Here is a 22,201-nt window from a genome sequence, read left to right as displayed (position 1 = left end):
AGAAGAGTGCACTGAGTCTAAGTGTGCTTCCATGTTATATCATCAGCTTGTTTTAATTCTGTCCTCTGGAGCAACACAGAATAAACCTCCCCCTATATTCACTTGACAACTCTTCAACTATCTAAAGATAGCATTGGTATTTTCCTCTAAACTGCTCCAAACTAACCCTCTTCAAATAAGATGACCCTCAGATAACTGTTAGTGCCACCATTCTGATTTGCACATGTCCGTTTTCGAGCGTGGCATCCATAATTGAACACTGTGCTTGAGTTGATAACATAACCCTGTGAAAATGCCCAGATCAGGCTATTACCTTATTATAGTAGTAAGGGCCAGTTGGGATACTCTGTAAGGCTGAGGTGGTTTGGTACCTGACTGAGAGGAAACTGCCTTCCCAGGGAATTCCCTGGTGGTTAGTCCAGATGATAAAGAGTTGGCTTGGGTTTGAAAATTGGCTAATATGAAAACTCAGACCCAAGTCAAGTTTGTTATCACTTCAGTTTACTAATAAATTAGCAAACTTGCAAAGAACAATGCCTTCCTAGTTCCCCACAGAAACATGCCCCAATTCTGGTGATCAGAGCAGGCTTTTCAGAGGGAGAAAACTTGTCTAATGAGTTCAGTCAGGACTAAGTTTTTGTAAGATTAGGCTTGGGGTGGGGCTGGGTCAGCATTCAAGGGTCTACCATCTACCACGTAAGAAAACTCCTGTTGGGGACTTCCCTGGTGGTCCAGTGGTTAAGACTCCGTGCTCCCAGTGCAGGGGGCCTGGGTTCGATCCCTGGTCGGGGAGCTGGATCCCGCATGCCGCAACTAAGGCCCTACATGCCACAACTAAGAGCCCGCATGCCGCAACAAAGATCCAGCATGCTGCAACTAAGACCTGGCGCAGCCAAATAAATAAATACATATATAAACAAATATTTTATTAAAATAATACTTCAAAAGAAAAGAAAAGAAAATTCCTGGTGTACTATTGGGCCTATAGCAGGCCCGCCCATGGCTTACCCCGCATGCCATTGAATACCTTATAGCAATATTAAACTACTAACTAGCTACACATTCAGCAACATAGAAAACTGAAACAAAGGAAACAAACTGATTTATAGTACAATGCCATTCATGTAAATTAAAAACATGCAAAACTAAAATAAAAAACAAAAAACATGCAAAACTATATTTTATGAAGTTTCATAGGTATTTAGTAACACCCATCCAACATTAGAGAGGGAACCTGTGGAGGGAGAGGACATTGAGAAGGGAAGAAGGGAAAAATATAAAATGAGATAAAACAAGAGGGGGAATTCCCTGGCGGTCCAGTGGTTAGGATTCAGCGCTTTCACTGCCATGGCCCAGGTTCAATCCCTGGTTGGGGAACTAAGATCCCACAAGCCACACAGAACGGCCAAAAAATAAATTAATAATACATAAATTAAAAATGTCTCTTCAGATCATTTCATGTCAGAAAATGTCTTTTCAGACATTTTTTCAAAGAAGATGTACAAATGGCCAACAAGTATGTGAAAAGATGCTCAACATCATTAGTCATTAAGAAATGCAAATTTAAACCACAGTGAGATACTACTCCAAATCCACTTGGATAGCTGTAATAATAAAGGGAAAATAACAAGTGTTGACAAGGATGTGGAGAAATTGGAACTCTTATTCATTGCTGGTGGAAATGTTAAATAGTACAGACACTGTGGAAAACAGTTTAGCAGTTCCTTAGTAAATTAACATAAAATTACCATTTGACCTCATAATTTCATTCCTGGGTATACATCCAAAAGAAGTGAAAACAGGTGCTCAACAAAAACTTGTACATAAATGTTCTTAGCAGGACTATTCACAATAACTAAAAGATGGAAACAACACAAATGTCCATTAACTGACAAATGGATAAACAAAATATTATTTGAATAAAGTACTGATACATGCTACAACACAGATGCACCGTAACATTACACTACATGAAAGAAGCCAGTCACCAAAGGCCATATTATATGATTCATAAGTATGAAAATATTCTATTTTCACATGTATGAAAAGGAATAAAGTGTGATTCCATTTACATGAAATGTCCAGAATATGCAATCTCACAGAAACACGAAGCAGATTAATGGTTGCTGGGGGAAATGGGAGCAGCTGCTTAGTGGGTATGGATTTCTTTTTGCGGTGATAAAAATGTTCTGGAAATAAGTGGTGGTGATGTTTGCACAGCAAAAATAATAATAAATAAACAAGGACTTTTAAAAAAGTGAGGAAGGGATTAACATTGTACATGGAGATAGAGGAAACTGATATCGATTGATACTCCTTATAGATATCAGAATAATAGTAAAGTGAGGGGAAAAAACCCTAAATATTTGGTTTGGTTTGATAAAAAGAACACAGATTCTGGCTGTTTGCTTTTATGCCTAACTGACACGTAGCGTAACAATAGTCATGCAGATTTTAAAATTTGTGGCAGATTGATTTGATCACATTTATTTGATCACGGAAGCTCAGACTTCACGGAATTGCCTGTTCACAAAGCTTGTACTCTGCTCTCAGCTGTCCCTTGTCAGCCCTTGCCCAACCCTGTCTGGTCCCAGCTTTTCAGACTAAGCACCCAGTTATTTGCAGGCTGCCCCACCTCTTTCCCAGAGCCAGAGAGAGGGTGGAAGCGCAGGGTGTCAAAAGCCCTCATGCTACATACCAATTGAATTAGACACTGCCAAGATAATATCTGAGCTCAGCCATCTCTTTTGTCCAAAATACCCCCAGGAGGAAGCGAGGCTCTCTCCCATGTAGCTTGTGCATCCAGCATTCCACTACCCTTTGCCCTACCTCAGGGCTCTGGTGTCCCTGACAGCCACATGGAGATCCTGTTTCTTTGCCTTGTTCTTACCAGTGCCAGTCTGCCACCCCTCACCCATATTCACACTCCCTTCCTTGTGTAATGGACATTTGACAGGTCTTTGGCTGCCCAGCATTAAACCCCCTTCCTTTTTTTTTCTTTTTTTTTTTTTTTTTTCGGTACGCGGGCCTCCCACTGCTGCGGCCTCTCCCGTTGCGGAACACAGGCTCCGGACGCGCAGGCTCAGCGGCCATAGCTCACGGGCCCAGCCGCTCCGTGGCATGTGGGATCTTCCCGGACCGGGGCACGAACCCGTGTCCCCTGCATTGGCAGGCGGACTCCCAACCACTGCACCACCAGGGAAGCCCGAACCCCCTTCTTTGACTAAGAAACTCTCCACCATGAGTTTTCAGTATGCAGAGCCCTCCTCCCACTATTTTCTCCTCCCCAGCACCCACCCCCACTGCACCCCCAAACACACAGCTAGGCTGTGGGGACATGAGTGGGGCTCTACCAGTCTCAAGCACCAGCCCAAAACCTTGACACAGGGGCTTAGGACACAAAGAAGCAGGCGCAGTGGGGTGTGTACTGAGAAGGCAGTGGGGTACAGCAGGAGCACCTGGTTTCCAGGGCACCCGTGGGCCCCAGAGCTAGGTGTATCCTCCGTCCAATGCTGGCCCTGCTGCCGGCTGCAGAATCTCTTTAGTGTCTAGAGAGGGCAGTGATGACCTCATTGTCTGGCCTCAACAGACTGCATGTGTGGCCTGTTTCTGTGCCCCAATTCCTTAGCCTGGTTCTCCAGCCTCCCCAGTAATTCTGAGAGCTTCCCAATAGCCCTTCAGTAAATTTATTTTCTGCTTCTATTTGCCAAAGTCAGACTGTGCTGCAACCAAGATTCCTGACGGACACACTTGTTTCTGGTCGAACTCCTAGGGTGACTCCAACTTTGCCTGATATTCTCACCATATCCACTTTCTCTTTCCTATCTTCTGCTGCCCTTGCCACTTGGACCTGCTCAAACTTTGCCCCTGTCTGCCGGTCTCTCTCCCAAGGCTGCTGTACTGTGTTGTTTTTTTTTTTTTTTTTTGGCTGCACAGCACAGCTTGTGGGATCTTAGTTCCCCGACCAGGGATTGAGCCCCGGCCCTCAGCAGTGAAAGCACAGAGTCCTAACCACTGGGCCTCCAGGGAATTCCCAGGCTGCTGTACTTTTGATCCCTCTTCCCTGTGTCTCCACTGCCTTCCTCCAGCTCCCTCCCTCGGGCTCAAGCACCCTGTACTCCCAGCCCATCCTGAGGCCTGGACAGCTGGGCAATCATCCTAACCCTTTTGTGATGTCAGCACTGGACCTAGTACTGACCAGGGGAGAGAGTCCTCAGATAGAAGGAAGGGTCACCAAGAGGAAAGAAGCGCACAGGCAGAGAGATGGGAGGGTAGCAGAGACATTTCTTATTTTTATATTTTAATCTAATACTATAAGTTATCATTTACTGAGTTCCTACATTGTGCTGGCCCTTTACATGCATGACCTCACATTAATACTCTGAGGTGGGGATTATTAAAATCCCCATTTTCAAATGAGGAAACAAGAGTTTAAAGGAATAAAGAGGGATGGAATGAGATGCCTGGGATCTCCTTTAAAATAATTGGAGGGAGGTAGATGAGTAGGATGTGGATGAGACAAGTTGCCCATGGGTCGATAATTGTTCAAGCTGGGTAACAGGTATATGGAAATTCATACTGTTATGTCTAACGTATATATTTGAATTTTTCCATAATTAAAAGTATGTTTTGGGCTTCCCTGGTGGCACAGTGGTTGAGAGTCCGCCTGCCGATGCAGGGGACACGGGTTCGTGCCCCGGTCCGGGAAGATCCCACATGCCGCTGAGCGGCTGGGCCCGTGAGCCATGGCCGCTGAGCCTGCGCGTCCGGAGCCTGTTGCTCCGCAACGGATGAGGCCACAACAGTGATAGGCCCGCGTACCGCAAAAAAAAAAAAAAAAAAAAAAAGTATGTTTTGTTTTAAGTTAAGAAACTTGATCAAAGTCATACTAATAATAAGTGATAAAGTTGGGTTTTGATCCCAGGCCCTCCTGACTTCAGCACCTGCTCTTTTAACCTCTGCACTGGATTCCTGGCAAGGTACCTAAAAAGATCTAAGGGGAACAGATTAGTGATTTTCAAAGGATTCAAAGGGAATTCAGAAGACTCGACTAATTTCTGCTCCTGTTCTCTAGGTACACTAAAGCGAGAATCAACAGGGTATGATTGGGTTATTAATTCCCCACACCTACAGCTTATTATGAAGAAGATGCCCCCATTTTCTCTGCCTGCTTCTGAGTAGGTGCAGAAGCAGCCCATGAGAGAGACTTTGGCAGCCAGTTTTCTAAAAACACCCAGGCAACAGCTGTCCTTGGCTATCACCTGACTTGCCAGGCCCTGAGTCAGCACTACGCCCCCACCCAGTGGCCCTTGCTGAGCCAGATCTGACTTGCCCTTTCCTGGCTGGGCTGAACTGGTTGGGCCAGCCCAGCCCTGCCCCATCCCAGCATCCTCTTCAGTGGGTGGCTTCTTGCTCCCTGACTCTCATCTGGGGTTCCCACCCTTGCACTGCCCCTGTCAGCTCTGAAGGGAGCTGAAGACCACCCCCGAGCTGTTGGAGATACGGACAGGGCTCAGGAATCTATCCCTGGGTAGAAAGGATGAGCTGGGCCCCAGCATCTCCCACCGTCTACCAAAGATTGTCTTCCTTTGCTTGGTGACTCTGGGATTTGCTTTAGGAGGAAAGCAGAGGAAAATACAAAGACATCTCCCCTCTCCTATAGAGGAGGATTCCACGCCTAGGCTCAAACCCGGAAGAGCCCAGGGCTGGGGCGACATGAAGACCAAATTCTTGGTCCGTGTTTTTGTGGAGAATGCTCAATGTCCTCTTTTTTTTTTTAATTAATATTTTAAATTCATGTATATTCAATTTACAGTGTTGTGTTCATTTCTGCTGTGCAGTAAAGTGTCTCAATTATACACATATATACATTTTTTTATATTCTTTTCCATTATCGTTTGTCCCAGGATATTGAATATAGTTCCCTGTGCTATACAGCGGGACCTTGTTGTTTATCCATTCTATATATGACAGTTTGCATCTATTAACCCCCAAATCCCAGCCCATCCCTCCCCATTGTGCTCTTATTATACCCATTTCTTGGTCTAGATGTGAAGCTACAGCAAGTGCTGACACGATATATTCCCCAGGTGTTGGTGCCCTGGCATTGACCCCATGGCTAAGTCACTAAGCTTAGCTTTTCCCCCATGTCAGCTCTATCCTTCTGGCTTCCAGGCCAGCCTGTTCTGAATCCTGGCCCTGCCACTTAGGCATTCATGACCTTGGGCTAGTAACTGACCTCTATGAGCCTCAGATTTTTGGTTTTTAAAAAATATTTATTTATTTGTTTATTTTTTGGCTGCGTTGGGTCTTAGTTGCAGCGCATGGTCTCTTAGTTGCTGTGCGTGGGCTTCTCTCTAGGTGTGGCGCCCAGGCTCCAGGGCCCGTGGGCTCAGTAGTTACAGTCTACAGGCTCAGTAGTTGTGACATGCGGGCTCTCTAGTTGTGGTGCATGGGCTCTGTAGTTATGGCACAGGCTTAGTTGCCCTGTGGCATGTGGGATCTTAGTTCTCCGACCAGGGATCAAACCTGCGTCCCCTGCATTGGAAGGTGGATTCTTTTTTAAACTTATTTATTTTGTTTGTTTACTTTTGGCTGCGATGGGTTTTCGTTGCTGCCTGCACTCTTTCTCTAGTTGCGATGAGTGGGGGCTACTCTTCGTTGCAGTGCATGGGCGTATCATTGTAGTGGTTTCTCTTGTTGCAGAGCACAGGCTCTAGGCGCGTTGGCTTCAGTAGTTGTGGCTCACTGGCTTAGTTGCTCCACGGCATGTGGATCTTCCCGGACCAGGGATTGAACCCGTGTCCCCTGCATTGGCAGGCAGATTCTGAACCACTGCACCACCAGGGAAATCCTGGAAGGTGGATTCTTAACCACTGGACCACCAAGGAAGTCCCAAGCCTCAGTTTTTATGTCTGTAAAGTAGGAATAAAATACCTACCTTGCAGGTTTATTGTGAGGGTCAGACAATGTTCTGTATGTATAGCACTTAGTAGGTGCACAACACCCATCAGTTTCCTTCACTCTGCCTGGGGATTGGCTTCTGCTCAAATTGGACTGACATCAAAGTTTTCAGGCCTGAAACCAAGTACTGCCCCAGCTCTTGTGTCTCATTTCTGGGTACTCAGACCTACTTTCCCATAATTCCCACATGGGCCAGTCGTTTTCTGATCATCTGCCAGCCCAGACCACACTACACCACTGTCCTGAGGCCATGATTCTATACACTCTTAATTTGTTCCCTTGGCTACCACCATGTAGTCACACCTGATTACTTCTGTGTCGCCCACTAACTAATGAGCTGCTTCTTCCCTTTCTTTAGCTTCAAAACTCCTGAATGTGAGTGTTCCAGAAGAATGTTCCTTCTCCCAGCACCATCTCCTTGTGGATACCCAGTTTCTAAGGACCCTCTCTGCCTTGAGTCACACACCCAGATAAACAGCTAGCTCTCCCACTCCCTTCTCCCCTAGCTGCTCTCTGGCCAAAGGAAGTGTGTTTCAGCTCTCTTACCAGGATCAGGGCTTTGTCTAAGTGCGCCAGTTTTCAGTCTCTCTGAAAAACTGTATTGGGAGCCACAATCAGGACAATATTCCAGGCAGGATTTGACTTGGTATGGTAGAAAAGACCCACCACATCTTGTGGTGTGCGTACATACTGGGGTTAATGTAACCTAAGTATATATTGGGACTTTGGCAACTATATCATAGTGTTGACTATTTTAGGTTTGTGGCCAACTGAAAATCCTAGACCTTTATTCACGAACTGCAGGTGTCTCCAGCATTTTGTACTGTTACAGCTGACTTTATAAGATTTAATTTTAGTATTACATCTGTTTATCTCTACTAACTGTCATTTTGTTATCAAGATTATTTTGTTCATTAACAAATAAATTGCAAGGTAAAAAGTGGTAGAGAGGGCAACTGGTAGAATAAAAGAGACCTAACATATCAACCAATTACAGTATATAGACTTTGTTTAGATCCTGATTTGAACAAATAAACTGCAAAAAATACTTTTTTTAATATTTGTGAGACAATTGGAAATTTGAAAAATGGATATTTTATGATCAAGGAATTATTGAGTTTTCTTTTTAGGTGTGATAATAGTGTTAGAATTTTGTTTTTAACAAATAGGATGTCTGGGATTTGCTTCAAAATAAAATGAGGGAAGGGAAGTTGGGGTGGGAGAATAGGAGAAACAAGATGGACCATGAGTTGAAAATTGTTGAAGCTGGATTATTGGTAGATAGGGTTTATTATACTATAATGTCTAAATCTGTGAATGTTTGAAATTATCCTAAAGAAAAATTAAAAGAAAATTATTTTGAATCTTGCCTCTGTCATCGAATGTATTAACTGCGCTTAGTCCTGTAACCTCTCTCCATCTAATAAGCATGATTTCTGTATCTGTATCTAAGTAGTTAATAAACAGGTCAACCAGGTCAGCACTAAGAGCAGATCTCTGTGACCCACCAAGATCTACTAGGTTGACTCATTCGTCAGTCCTTTTTGGAAATGGCTGATCAATGAAACGTGACTCCAACTAACTCAATTATCCAGTCTTTGTTTACAAAGGTATCATGAAAAACTTGTCTAGTGCCTTACAAGAATCAAAATGCCAAATGCCAAGCATTACCCTTATCTGCCACTTTAGCAATCTATTTTTTTAAATTAAGAGTTTTGATCCATTTGTTTAAGTGAATTAATGTTAGTTCCAAGTATCCATCTTTCTTTTCCAAAACACCCAAAGGTGACTTGTTCTAGATAATCCAATTCTGAAATTGAAAGCTTCAACAGTAACTCACTATAGTTTGTCCCCTACCATAATGCTGGGCCAATATGCCCCCCTTTCCACACACATGACCCAGGCTACAACAGTCAAAGTCTAATCCTGGATTTTTGTTGGGAAACACATTTTCTTTCCCTGCTAAATTAGGTTGTAATCCCATATTCACTGGTGGCCATCCTGCCATCACTTGGGGAGAGTCTGCCTGAGAATGAAGCCAACACAGAGGAAAGCAGAGCTGAGGGATGGAAAGATGGATTACATCATCTGAGTCTCTAGATCTGGCTATGCCTAAAGCCAGCAACCCCTGTAATTTTCAGCTACATGAGCCAATACATTCTATTCTTTTCTTAAACCAGTTTAAACTGGATTTCTGCCACTTGCAAAAGAAGTCCTGACTAATAAAGTGTGTGTTGTCGGTTGAGCAATGGAATGCATAGTCTAAAATGCTCCATTTTGTATAAGAACTTTTTGTATGGTCATATGGTATAGGCAACATTTTTAAAAAACACCTTTATTGAGATATCATTCATACACCACAAAATTCATCTATTAACATATACAATTCAGTGGTTTTTAGTATAGTCACAGAGTTGTGCAACTATTGCCACCATCTTATTTTAAACGATCTTCATCACCCCCAAAGAAACTGTATCCATTAAGCATCATTTCCCAGCCCCAATTCCCCCCACAACCTTCCTTTAACCCCTACCATCCACTAATCTACTTTCTGTCTCTATGAATTTGCCTATTCTGGACATTTCATACAAATAGAATCATACAATATATGGACTTTTGTGACTGGCTTCTTTCACTTAACATAATATTTTTAAGGTTTTTGCATGTTGTAGCAGATGAATAATATTTCATTCTGTGGAAATACCACATTTTATTTATATATTCATCATTGATGTACCTTTGTGTTGTTTCTACTTTTGGTTATTATGAGTTATGCTGCTGTGAACATTTACGTACAAGTTTTTGTGGGACATGTGTTTCAGTTATCTTGGGTACATACCTGGGAATGGAACGGCTGAGCCATATGGTAACTTCCTGTTTAACTTTCTGAGGAATTGCCAAACTATTTTCCAAAGTAGCCACACCATTTAAATTCCTACTAGCAGCATATAAGCATTCTAGTTTCTCCACATCCTCAGCAACACAAGTTATTTTGTCTTTCTTATTTTAGCTATGCTAATGGGTGAAGTAATATCTTACAGTGGTTTGAATTGACGTTTCCCTAGTGATTAATGATGTTGAGCATCTTTTCATGTGCTTATTGCCATTTATGTATCTTCTTTGGAGAAATGTATATTCAAAACTTTTGCCTAGTTTTGACTTGTGTTGTCTTTTTATTTATTTATTTATTTATTTATTGCGGTACGCGGGCCTCTCACTGCTGCGGCCTCTCCCGCTGTGGAGCACAGGCTCCAGACGCGCAGGCCCAGTGGCCATGGCTCATGGGCCCAGCCACTCCGCGGCATGTGGGATCTTCCCGGACCGGGGCATGAACCCGTGTCCCCTGCATCGGCAGGTGGACTCCCAACCACTGCGCCACCAGGGAAGCCCTGTGTTGTCTTTTTAAATTGTAAGAGCTATTTATGCAGTCTCTTATCAGATATATGATTTGCAAATATTTTCTCCTATTCTCTATGTTTTCTTTTCACTTTCTTGATGGTATCCACTGAAGCACAAACATTTTAAATTTTGATAGAGTCTAATTTACCTTTTTTTTCCCCCTCTCACTTATGCTTTTAGTATCATGTCTAAACAGAGCATTGCCTAATACAAGATCAAGAAGATTCACTCCTATTTTGTCTTTGAAGTGCTTTATAGTTTTGGCTCCTACATCTAAGTCTATGATCCATTTTATTTATTTATTTTTTTACATCTTTATTGGAGTATAATTGCTTTACAATGGTGTGTTATATGATCCATTTTAAGTTAATTTTTTTTAATATGGTGTGAGGTAGGGGTCCAACAGCATTCTTTTGTGTGTGGCTATCCAATTGTCCCAGCGCCATTTGTTACATGCTTTCCTCCATGGATACAGCATTGTTTTTGTAAACATGTTTTACTTAGAATAATATTAATGTAAATTTATATTCTCTGATCACACCCCAGTTGCTTTTGTCAGCAATGTGACATGCTGGAGATTGGGGATGAGGGTGATTTTTCTGTAGGTGATTAAACATTTGACTAGAAGATGATGAACATGTGTACAATGATACCCAATGCTAGTATGCATCATAATCACCTGAGGAAATTTTTTTTAATGGGAATTCCCAAGCCCCACCCCAACCTACTGCATCAGAATTTCCTGGGAACATTCTGTCTCTTACACATATAGAATCATAGAACATTAGAAATGGAAGAGCCCATAGGGTCATAAATTCACCTCCTCATTTTTAAATTGATGATTGACTTTGCTCTCACTCCCTCTAAACATCAGGGCCAGCCTGAGCACTTTGTTTGTATCCTCCCCAATACATTCAAATTCAACAATACTTATGATTAATAAGATTTTATTGAAGGCTTCATGGGAAGATGGAGAAGAGGATTACTTCACACACCACAATGAAAAACTTAATTATATCCCTCCATTTGACTAGCTAGACCTGTTCTTCCACCCAAAGTTTTCTCCCTTGCTACCCTATTGTCAGGTCTCTTCTCTGCATCTCTCCCACTATGCAACTTAATTTGAAATTCCTCCTTTTTTCCCAAACCATTCAACTATGGTCTCAAGGTTTTTTGTTTTTGGTTTTGGTTTTTAAATTATTTATTTATTTATTTGGCTGTGCCGGGTCTTAGTTGTCGCAGGCGTGATCTTCGTTGCCGTGTGTGGGATCTTCGTTGCGGCCTGTGGGGTCCTTAGTTGCAGCATGCAGGAACTAGTTCCCTGACCAGGGATCGAATCTGGGCCCCCTGCATTGGGAGCAAGGAGTCTTAACCACTGGATCACGAGGGAAGTCCCTGGTTTCAAGTTTATACACACTCAACAAAGCAATAGTACAATAGCTACCTGAAAAGCAACCGACTACTTTTCCTCAAGCATTCTCCTTGGGAAAGTGGGAGGTGTCTCAGTTCATCCCATGGTCATAGAGCCATAAAATCTGATTTATCGTATCATATCTCGTGAAGGCTTATTAAGAACAAGACACTGGGCTAAGTACCTCATAAAAATGACTTAATGTCATGTAGCTCATTAATGGCAAATCTGGTATAGAACGTTAATCGAAAGGGTCAAAGCACAACTTCTAAGCCTCTCATATTCACAGTCTTCAATTTCTTTGGCTTCACAGCTCTGTGAGATACATGAAAATTTTCTATTATTTCATCTTTTAAAGATAGAGAAACTGAGGTCCAGTGACTATGCAGCTCAGTTAGTGGAAAGTTTTGATCTGGGGTCTAGGATTGTTTATCTTGAGCAGGTTATGTGAAATTGTGGCTGAAATCTCCCTGGGAAGCCACAATGGAAAATGTAACCAACAAGGGACACTGTGTAATCCTCAACACTGTAACATGAGATCAAGCCTAAAGGACTGAGGCATTATTACTGATAAGGAGCATGGAGAAGGAAGAATGGGGGAGGACAGACTGTCAGTGTTTCCCCTACAGTGACAGGAAAGGGATGGCAGCGTTGGGCAAGGCAGGATCCTGTTTGGCAAGGGACGTCTGTCCCCATGTGGGAAAGCATGACTCATCGGGGTGCCACAGCTCAGTGACACAATCTCTTAAGATCTTCCAAGTCACTTTGTCCGACTCTGTATTTACCAAGCAACTCTCAGATCTACTTTTGGCTTCTAAACTCTGCCTTCCCACAGAGTAAAGAACGTGCTGACTGGGGTTTCTTCAGGCCTATTGTCAATTATATTTTACAGGATGAATGAATAATGCTGTATCTGGTCTCTCCCTCATGAGTTGGGTTTAGAGTGAGTTTATTCATTCAATATTAATTCAACAAATATTTATTGAGTGCCATCCATGCAGCAGGCGTTGGTCCAAGCCCTTGTGATACAAGTCAGATAAGATCCCTATCCTCATGGAGTGCACACACTAATGAGGGTTACCATGCAACTGAAAATTAAACAAATCAATAGATCATTTCAAACTGTGACACTCCTCACCTAGGATTACTGAATTCCTTCCCACAGGCTCAACTACACCTCAAGTTCTATAAACCTCCCCCTCCCATACTCACTCGGAAGACTTAAGAGGCCTTAGCCCCATCTCAGAGGGTTCAGCATCAAATTTCCTTTCTAGTCTGACCTGGACCCTGAGAGGGTGTGTTTCAGTGAGATCCATTGCCTCCTTCACTGCTGGAGGTCTAGCCCCTGGACCTCAGTGGTGTTTCCTAGGCCATGACGATAACTTCATCCATTTGTTCACTGAATAGATACTTTCTGCACTCCTCCTGGGCACCAGTAATTTGGGGCTGGGGACTCAGAAATGAATAAGACGTGGCCCCTGCCCTTCAGTTCACAGTCCAAGGGAGGAGGCACACGCTAATGATTTCTGTGCTTCTCCTATGGGTGAGGAGAGAGGGAAGAGCAGGGTGCTGTGTGTCCAGAAGAGGGTTCCTAAGTCATACTGGAGAAATGGGTGATCAGGAAAGTGTCTCTGAGGAGGGGATATTTAAGCTGAGGTTTTGTTTGTTTTAAAGTAACTTATATTATTTTTTTCTTTACAAAAATAACAATTGTTGATATTTGAGAAACAAAGGGCGTTTAAAGCCACCCATAAAGACACCATTGATGACAATTTGGTGGTGTGTACCTTCCAATCTCTTTGCTATTTGAACTTAGTTTTGGAGGGCAAAGATTTACCTTGACAGTGAACACAGGGAGGAGAAAATATTTCGTAAAGGCAATTGTCCTCAGGTTGCTTTAAAAACCTGATGTAATAGATAAAGACATAAAAGTATATATATACATATATACATAAATTTTTTTTTTTTGGCTGCATTGGGTCTTCGTTGCTGCATGTAGGCTTTCTCTAGTTGCGGCGAGCGGGGGCTACTCTTCATTGTGGTGCGTGGGCTTCTCATCACAGTGGCTTCTCTTGTTGCGGAGCACGGGCTGTAGGCCCGCGGGCTTCAGTAGTTGCAGCACATGGGCTTAGTAATTGTGGCTCACAGGCTCAGTAGTTGTGGCGTGTGGGCCCTAGAACATGCGGGCTTCAGTAGTTGTGGCACGTGGGCTCAGTAGTTTTGGCTTGCGGGCTCTAGAGTGCAGGCTCAGTAGTTGTGGTGCACAGGCTTAGTTGCTCTGCAGCATGTGGGATCTTCCCGATCCAGGGCTCAAACCCGTGTCTCCTGCATTGGTAGGCGTATTCTTAACCAATGTGTCACCAGGGAAGTCCAGTATATATTTATATATATCTTTTGTTCATTGAAATATTGCTGGCATCTAGCCAGCACATGATAGACAGTAGTTGCTCAACATAGATTTGTTAGTTTAAAAAAAAAAAAGAAAAAGATGTAATGGAAAGATGAGCCTTTGAATATTAAAGCATAAAAGGCAGTTCCTTCTTGGAGGCCCAGCATCTGCACAATGCAAAAGAGAGGGTCCTAGGAAGGGGCCATGCTAGGCTGAGGTCTCCTGTCACTTGTTAGCAACAGTGTGAACTATACAAAGACTGACGACTGTGCTATCCTGGGAGAGAAGGTGTCAGAAGGAAGAAGGAGGCTTCTGGGTGGTCAGGAATGAGGGACGGAGGAGGCTCCGACTGCTGTATGAGGTGGCCTGGCCGCAGGGATGTAGGTAGCCAGTAGGGGTTGCTCATCTACGCCCACAGAGCTCCTCCTGGTACTGTGTGGAAAAGTTGGCATGGAGACTTTGAGACATGTATCATATAACTAGCATTCAGGAAGGTGTGGAAAGAAAATAGATTTGATACCTCTACCTATTGTTTCTCAGGTGACTGGGAGGGGTTTTTCCTCAGGAAGAAGGAGAGGGGTTTTTTTTGTTGTTGTTTGGTTGGGTTTTTTTGTGGTACGCGGGCCTCTCACTGTTGTGGCCTCTCCCGTTGCGGAGCACAGGCTCCGGACGCGCAGGCTCAGCGGCCATGGCTCACGGGCCCAGCCGCTCCGCGGCATGTGGGATCTTCCCGGACCGGGGCACGAACCCGCATCCCCTGCATCGGCAGGCGGACTCTCAACCACTGCGCCACCAGGGAAGCCCAAAGGAGAGGTTTTAGGGATCTTTACCCAGGGCCACCAGGTACAGTGGTTCACATAGTGCACTCCACAAAGGCACCGCATTGAAGGAGGCAACTTTCATGGCCAGACAGGCATATACCAACCTGAATGAGAATGGGCAAGCAGTTGCAGACGTTCTAGGCCTCCTGGCTGGAGCAGCCCCGGAGGGTTGCTATGTAAACCCCGACTTGCATACACAGCCATGCACAGACCTGACAGCAAGCGCTTGCACATACTCACAGCCAGTGCCCAGCCATGTCTGTCTCAAGTGCATGGTGGGTGGACCTGAGGTCTCTTTTCTCACCACTCGCTGCTCTCAGAGGCCCAACTTCTAACACTCACTCCTCCCCCAACTCTAAACTTGACATAGTTCACCTAGGAAGCCGGGGGAAGGATGAAGGTGTGGTGGGCTCACAAGTTGACAAAGGGAAAGAAGTGGCATTAGGTTATGTGTGAAAGAGCAAGGGTGTGAGTAGGCCTGAATGCAGCCACGGAAGCTTCATGCTAGGACCCTGACCGGCTGCCTGTGCCAAGCCCAGGATTTGAGCCAGCAATCGCGACTGCACGGCTTGTGCAAACAATGTGCTAACTTAAAATGTTTTTAACTTGAGGAAGGGGACACTTTTCCTAGGGGCAGCCCTGGCCTTGCCCTATGTATTTCCTCCCCTCTTTTTACATCTTAACATGTTGTATAACTTCTGCTTCCTCTTGGGTTCCAAGGAGACAAGTTCTGAAAGGCAAATTCTGATGTTTCTAAAGCACGTGAAAGAGCTTTGATAACATAAAGTACTAGTCAGGGATTGCAAACTCGTGTGCATGCTGGAGACAGGAGGCAAGGAGTTAATCTACGTGTATAACATGGGCCTTTATGTATTTAGTTCTGGGGGGTAAGCTTCATGGAGGTGTAATTTACATACAATAAAATTTACCAATTCAATGACTTTTGACAAGTGCATACAGACATGTAACCACCACCATAATCATGATATAGAATATCTCTATTATACCAAAAGTTCCCTTGTGGCCCTTAGCAGTCAATCCTTTCCCTCTAAATTCTGGCCCCTGGCAACTACTTATCTACTTCACTCACTGTTGTTTTGCCTTTTCCAGAATTTCATATAAATGGATCCATACATTCTGTAGTCTTTTGTGTCTGGCTTCTTTCTCTTGGCATAATGCTTGTAAGATTCATTCTATTGGGCATGTATCAGTTGTATTTCTTGAATTGCATACCATTGAACGGGCATACCACCAATTGCTTATCCCTCCATTAATAATGGACTTTTTGTGTTGTTTCTGGGTTTTGGCTATTTTAACTAAAGTTTCTACAAACCTTCATGTACGTGTTTCTGTGAGACACACTTTTCCATTTCTCTTGGGTAAATGTGTGTTTAATTTTATAAGAAACTGCAAAACTCTTTTGCAAAGTGGCTGTATGATTTTTGCATTTCCACCAGCAAAAACTGAGAGTTGCTCCACAGTCCTGCCAACACTTGGTATTGTCAGCCTTTTTATTTTTAACATTTCTAGTGAGTGTGTCGCGGTATATCATGTAAGTTTTAACTTACATTTCCCTAATGACTAATGAGGTTAAGTATCTTTCCATGTACTTATTGGCCATTGCATATCTTCTTTTATGAAGTGTCTGTTCAATAGACACTTTGCACACACATGCACGCACACACAGTTGGTTCTGTTTCTCTGGAGAGCCCTGACTGGTACAGTTATTTTTCTCCAATGAGTATATTTCCTTTGTTTTAGCAGGGAATTTTCTTGACTGGGCTGGAATGGCAAATCCTGTTTCTTGTGCAGCATCTTCATCCTTTGTTCATGTCATTTATCTTTAGCTGAGCTACTTTGAGTCTGTTCTATGCATATGTGGTTCAAGAATCAGTAAGAGATATGAGTAGACAGAGTTTGGAGATCTCCTCTCTGGTTCTCTTCTTTCTGAGGTTCTACTGTCTTCAGTCCTCACTGTTTTCCTGGCTTCTTTTTTCTGGTTTCCCAGGCCGTAAGGACTGTGTGTTTTTCCTTGTGAACCCATCTGCCCTTTGTGTGCAACCTGGGACACACTTGGCCTTGGGCTCAGTCTATCTGCTTCTGTTTACTCTCCACTAACTGCAGAGTACCAGCTCTAGCCTCAGTTCAGTTTGCCTTTAGGTGGGCTATTTTCTGTGCTCCATTCATGAGTCAGCGAGGTGGGTCAGAGAGGTAGGTAGAGAGTCTCCAGTATCTTCAGGTAGTTCCTTTTGGTACTGAGCCCAGATTTTACCACTGTTTTCTGTAGGGAAGATTCATGTGGTAGAATCTTAATCTGTCACACCTGGAAGCAGAGTCACAGCTTTTGTATTTCTATTTCACCTTCATTTTTGAAAGATATTTTCCTTCTTGGTTGGCAGTTTTTCTCTCAGTGCTTCATTTTTTTTAAAAAATAAATTTACTTATTTATTTTTGGCTGCACTGGGTCTTCGTTGCTGCATGCGGGCTTTCTCTAGTTGTGGTGAGCGGGGGCTACTCTTCGTTGTGGTGCACGGGCTTCTCATTGCGGTGGCTCCTCTTATTGCGGAGCACGGGCTCTAGGTGCACGGACTTCAGTAGTTGTGGCCTGTGGCTCAGTAGTTGTGGCTCGCAGGCTCTAGAGCGCAGGCTCCGTAGTTGTGGCACACGGGCTTAGTTGCTCTGAGACATGTGGGATCTTCCTGGACCAGGGCTCAAACCCGTGTCCCCTGCATTGGCAGGCAGATTCTTAACCACTGCACCACCAGGGAAGTCCCCTCAGGGAAGTCCCCTCTCAGTGCTTTAAAGATATCTCTCCACTACCTCTTGGTCTGCATCATGGCCAGCAAGATGTCTGCTACCATCCTTATCTTTGTTCCTCTGCACATCATCTGTTTTTCCCCTCTGCTTGCTTTCAACATTTTTGTCTTTGTCATTGGTTTTTCAGCAATTTGATTATGATGTGCCTTGATGTGGTTTTCTTCATGTTTTCTCTGCTTGGAGTCTGTTGAGCTTCTTTGATTTGTGAGTTTTTAGTTTTCATCAAATTTGGAAATTTTTCAGTCATTATTTCTTCAAATATCTTTTCTGTCCTCTCCTCCACCCCACCCTCTCTTTCTGGGACTCCAGTTATATGTATGTAAGGCTGCTTAAAGCTATATCAGCTCACTGATGTTCTGTTCATTTTTTTAACCATTTTTTTTTCTATCTGTGTTTTATTTTGGATTGTTTCTATCGCTATGTTTTCACAGTCAATAATCTTTTCTTATTTACTGTTTAATGTGCTATCAGTCCCATTCGTTGTATTCTTCATCTCTAGAATTTTGATCTGGGCCTCTTTTATATCTTCTACTTCGCTCTCATGATGCTCATGCGCTCCTCTACCTTCTTGAACATCTGAAATGTATTAATAGTAGCTGTTTTAATGTCCTTATCTAAAATTAGCAGTATAATTTCTGGATCTGTTTCTATTGGTTGATTTTTCTTCTGCTTGTTTGAATGATAGGTAATTTTTTAATTGGATGCCAGATATTTTGAATCTTATGTTGTTGGGTACTAGTATATTTTTTTTGTTTTAGGATTTTTTCTTTTAGATATTTCGGTAGTTAATATGGGATGCAGTTGTTACTTGGAAACAATTTAATCCTTTTACTGTGTGCTTTTAAGCTTTGTTAGGTGGGTCCAAAACACCTCTTAGATGGGAGCTAATTTGGCTTGGTATCTATGCCCAGTGTGTTGGGAGGTCTTTCCATTCTGGCTGGTGGGAACACGAACTCTTCAAGTGTTCTCTCTCTCTCTGTGGTAGCCTGGGAACTCTATCCAGACAGTGAGCGGGGACATTGGTAGGACTCATCTCATTTCTTTTCATTCTCTCAGGGATCACTGTCCCGTCTGTTATCCAAAGTCTTAAGACCATTGTTTTATATCTTTTGTTCAATTTTATAATTGACTAAGGCAGAGGATAAATCTAGGTCCTGCTACTTCATCATAGCCAAAAGTAGACATTGCTTTTATTCTTTTAAGTGATCCTTTTTATTGAAACATAGCAAACATACATAAAAATGTACAAATCCTAAGTGAATGGCTCCATTAACTTCCACAAAATAAACACCTGTGTAACCAACTCCCATATTAATAAATAGAACATCACTAGCACCCCAGAAACTTCATGTTCCTTTCCAGTCATTACCTCTCTTCCCAGAATAACCACTGTTCTAATATGTAGCACCACAGTGCATGTTTTTGAACTTTATATAAACGGAATCCTGTAGTATGTACTTTATGTCTGGCTTCTTTCACTCAACATATTTGTCAGATTCATCCATGTTGTTATGTGAAGCAATAATTAATTCATTTCCGTTGCTGTGTAACATTCCATTTTATGAATATACCACATTATTTATTCTACTGTTGATGGGCATTTGAGTTATTTCGAGTTTGGGGGCTATTATGAATAGTGCTGCTATGATCATGTTTGCACATATTTTTTGTGTACATATGTATGTATTTTCAGGAGTAGAACTGCTGCGTCATAAGCTAGGCATCTTTTCTACTTTAGTGGATACCACCAAATAGTTTTCCAAAGTAGTTATCCCAATTTACATTCCTTCTAGGTTTATATGAGAATTCCAGTTGCTCCATATCCTCGCCAATACTTGCTATTATGTCTTTTTCTTTTTAGCCATTCTGATGGATTTTACTTACACTGCCTTTCAGAACACGCTACAGACATAATAAAACTACCAGGTGGAATGAGCGAACAGTGCACCAGTCTGAGACTCCTGTATATAAGGTTTTCTTCTCAATGGCTTTGAGCATTCCTAAAAGCATTCGGTTGTTACATTTGTGTTCATCAACATTATTTGAGTGGAATTTGTTTGATGATTCACCAGGTGAAGATATGGTGGGAGGGAAGGCAAACAGGGGCATTCTTGGCAGAGAAAGCGATACATGGAAAGGAAGTCATAAAAGGACCTGGCTCAGGGCTACCTGGTACAATTGTACATGATTCTTAGAATCGCTTTTCACTTCTTTGTCTGTGGGAATGGCACCTCCAGGAATTATGCAGTGCACAACTCATCAATCTGTACGCAGCAGCCATGCCTCTAATGGTCAGGGATGATACGAAATTTGCTGTGACTGGGGGGCAGGGTGGGTGGGGTAGAGAATCAGGAGAAGCCAGATCCAGAACTGAGACAGTATAACTGACTCAGATATTGACAGAGGCTTACTTTAAAGCTCCACCCTGCCCCCGCCCCTACTAGATGAGGGATCGTACAAGCTTCCTCGTTTTGGATCCCTCAGCCTCTGAGCCAACAGGGCTGCCACTGAAGTGGGGCCGGGGTGAAACCCAAGCCAGGAAGGAGAAATGCTGAGTGTGCTCCAGCTTGTCTTGCTACATGACTCTGGTCTCAGCAAGTTGAGGAACCAACGCCCTGTCCTTCCTCTATGTTGGGCTTCCTCTCTTGCCTGCAGCCTCAGCACACTCCTGTGCCTGGGAAAATTGGTAACCCTGGATGGGACACTGTGCCCACCTAACTAACACCTAGGTTTGTGTCACTGAGGCACTGGAAGTGGTTTCTGAAGGCACAAGAAAGCGAAAGGAACATCCCAGGTCCCCCACATACCTCCCCATGACCTGCCAGAGTGAAGGGTATCCCTCTGAAAGAATGATACTTTTTGGGTCGACACTCTGTCTATAAGCCCTCATTACACTTTGTGTGTGTGTGTGTGTGTGGTATGCTTGTTAAGGGCATTAAATGGTTAAAGTAGGGCTACCTGTTGGGTTAGAAGAAACTATCCACCGTCTGTCAGAGAGGGCAGGGTCTCTTCTGGAAGGAGAGGTTCATGTTCAAGCTCTGCCTTTCTTCCAGTTACTCGGACAAAAAGTACTTGGACAATATATTCCTTAAAGCAGAAACTGGGACTGATGGAAGGGTTCCAGGGAATGACAGAGAGACTCTCTCTTGGCTCCGGCAAAAAAAGGAGTAGCTCTAGAGCAGTAAGTGGTAAGGTTAGGGAGTTTGGGATTGACATGTACACACTGCTATATTTAAAATGGATAACCAACGAGGACCTACTGTATAGCACAGGGAACTTTGCTCAATATTATGTAGTAACCTAAATGGGAAAAGAATTTGAAAAAGAATAGATACATTTATATGTATAACTGAATCACTTTACTGTACAACTGAAATTATCACAACATTGTTAATCAACTCTACTCCAATATAAAATAAGAAGTTTAAAAAATAAAATAAAAATAAATTGAATTAGAAGAATAGCAAAAACTAATGATAATGTTATTAGAAATTAATCAGGCAAAAAAGATGGAACATCCCCAGTAAAGCAGTATAAAAAAAAAAAAAAGAGGGGCTTCCCTGGTGGCGCAGTGGTTGAGAGTCCGCCTGCCGATGCAGGGGACAGGGGTTCGTGCCCCAGTCCGGGAAGATCCCACGTGCCGCGGAGCGGCTGGGCCGTGAGCCATGGCCGCTGAGCCTGTGCGTCCGGAGCTCCGCAACGGGAGAGGCCACAACAGTGAGAGGCCCGCGTACCGCCAAAAAAAAAAAAAGAAAAAGAAAGAAAGATGTGGTAAGATGGCACCTCCCCAGAAGGAGGCAAAAGCCAAAGCAAGGAACCTGGGAAAGGTTCCATGGTTGCACCAGAACTCTAGCACTAGAGTGTACATGGTGAGATCAGATGTCAACTGGAGATTTGGCCCTGGGACTAAGTTAACTAGGATATGAATAGATACCTTTCCAACCTAGCTTTTTGGCTTATTTTTCTGCTTCTTCACAAGGTCAACTTTTTTTTTTTTGGCCACACTGTGTGGCCTGTGGGATCTTAGCTCCCCGACCAGGGATTGAACCCATGCCCCTTGCAGTGGAAGCGTGGAGTCCTAACCACTGGACAGCTAGGGAATTCCCACAAGGTCAACTTTTTTTTTTTTTTTTTTTTTTGCAGTACGCGGGCCTCTCACTGTTGTGGCCTCTCCCGTTGCGGAGCACAGGCTCCAGATGCGCAGGCTCAGCGGCCATGGCTCACGGGCCCAGCCGCTCCGCGGCATGTGGGATCTTCCCGGACCGGGGCACGAACCCATGTCCCCTGCATCGGCAGGCGGACTCTCAACCACTGCGCCACCAGGGAAGCCCAAGGTCAACTTTTAAATCAATCAACAGGCGTACACACTTAAAATGTGTTCCCTGTGGCTTGAGGCTTATG

The sequence above is a fragment of the Leucopleurus acutus genome, assembly GCF_964270905.1.
Source record: "Leucopleurus acutus genome assembly, chromosome: 12".
NCBI lineage: Eukaryota > Metazoa > Chordata > Mammalia > Artiodactyla > Delphinidae > Leucopleurus > Leucopleurus acutus.
The sequence above is the reverse complement of the archived record's forward strand: the minus strand, read 5'-3'. Positions refer to the sequence as shown.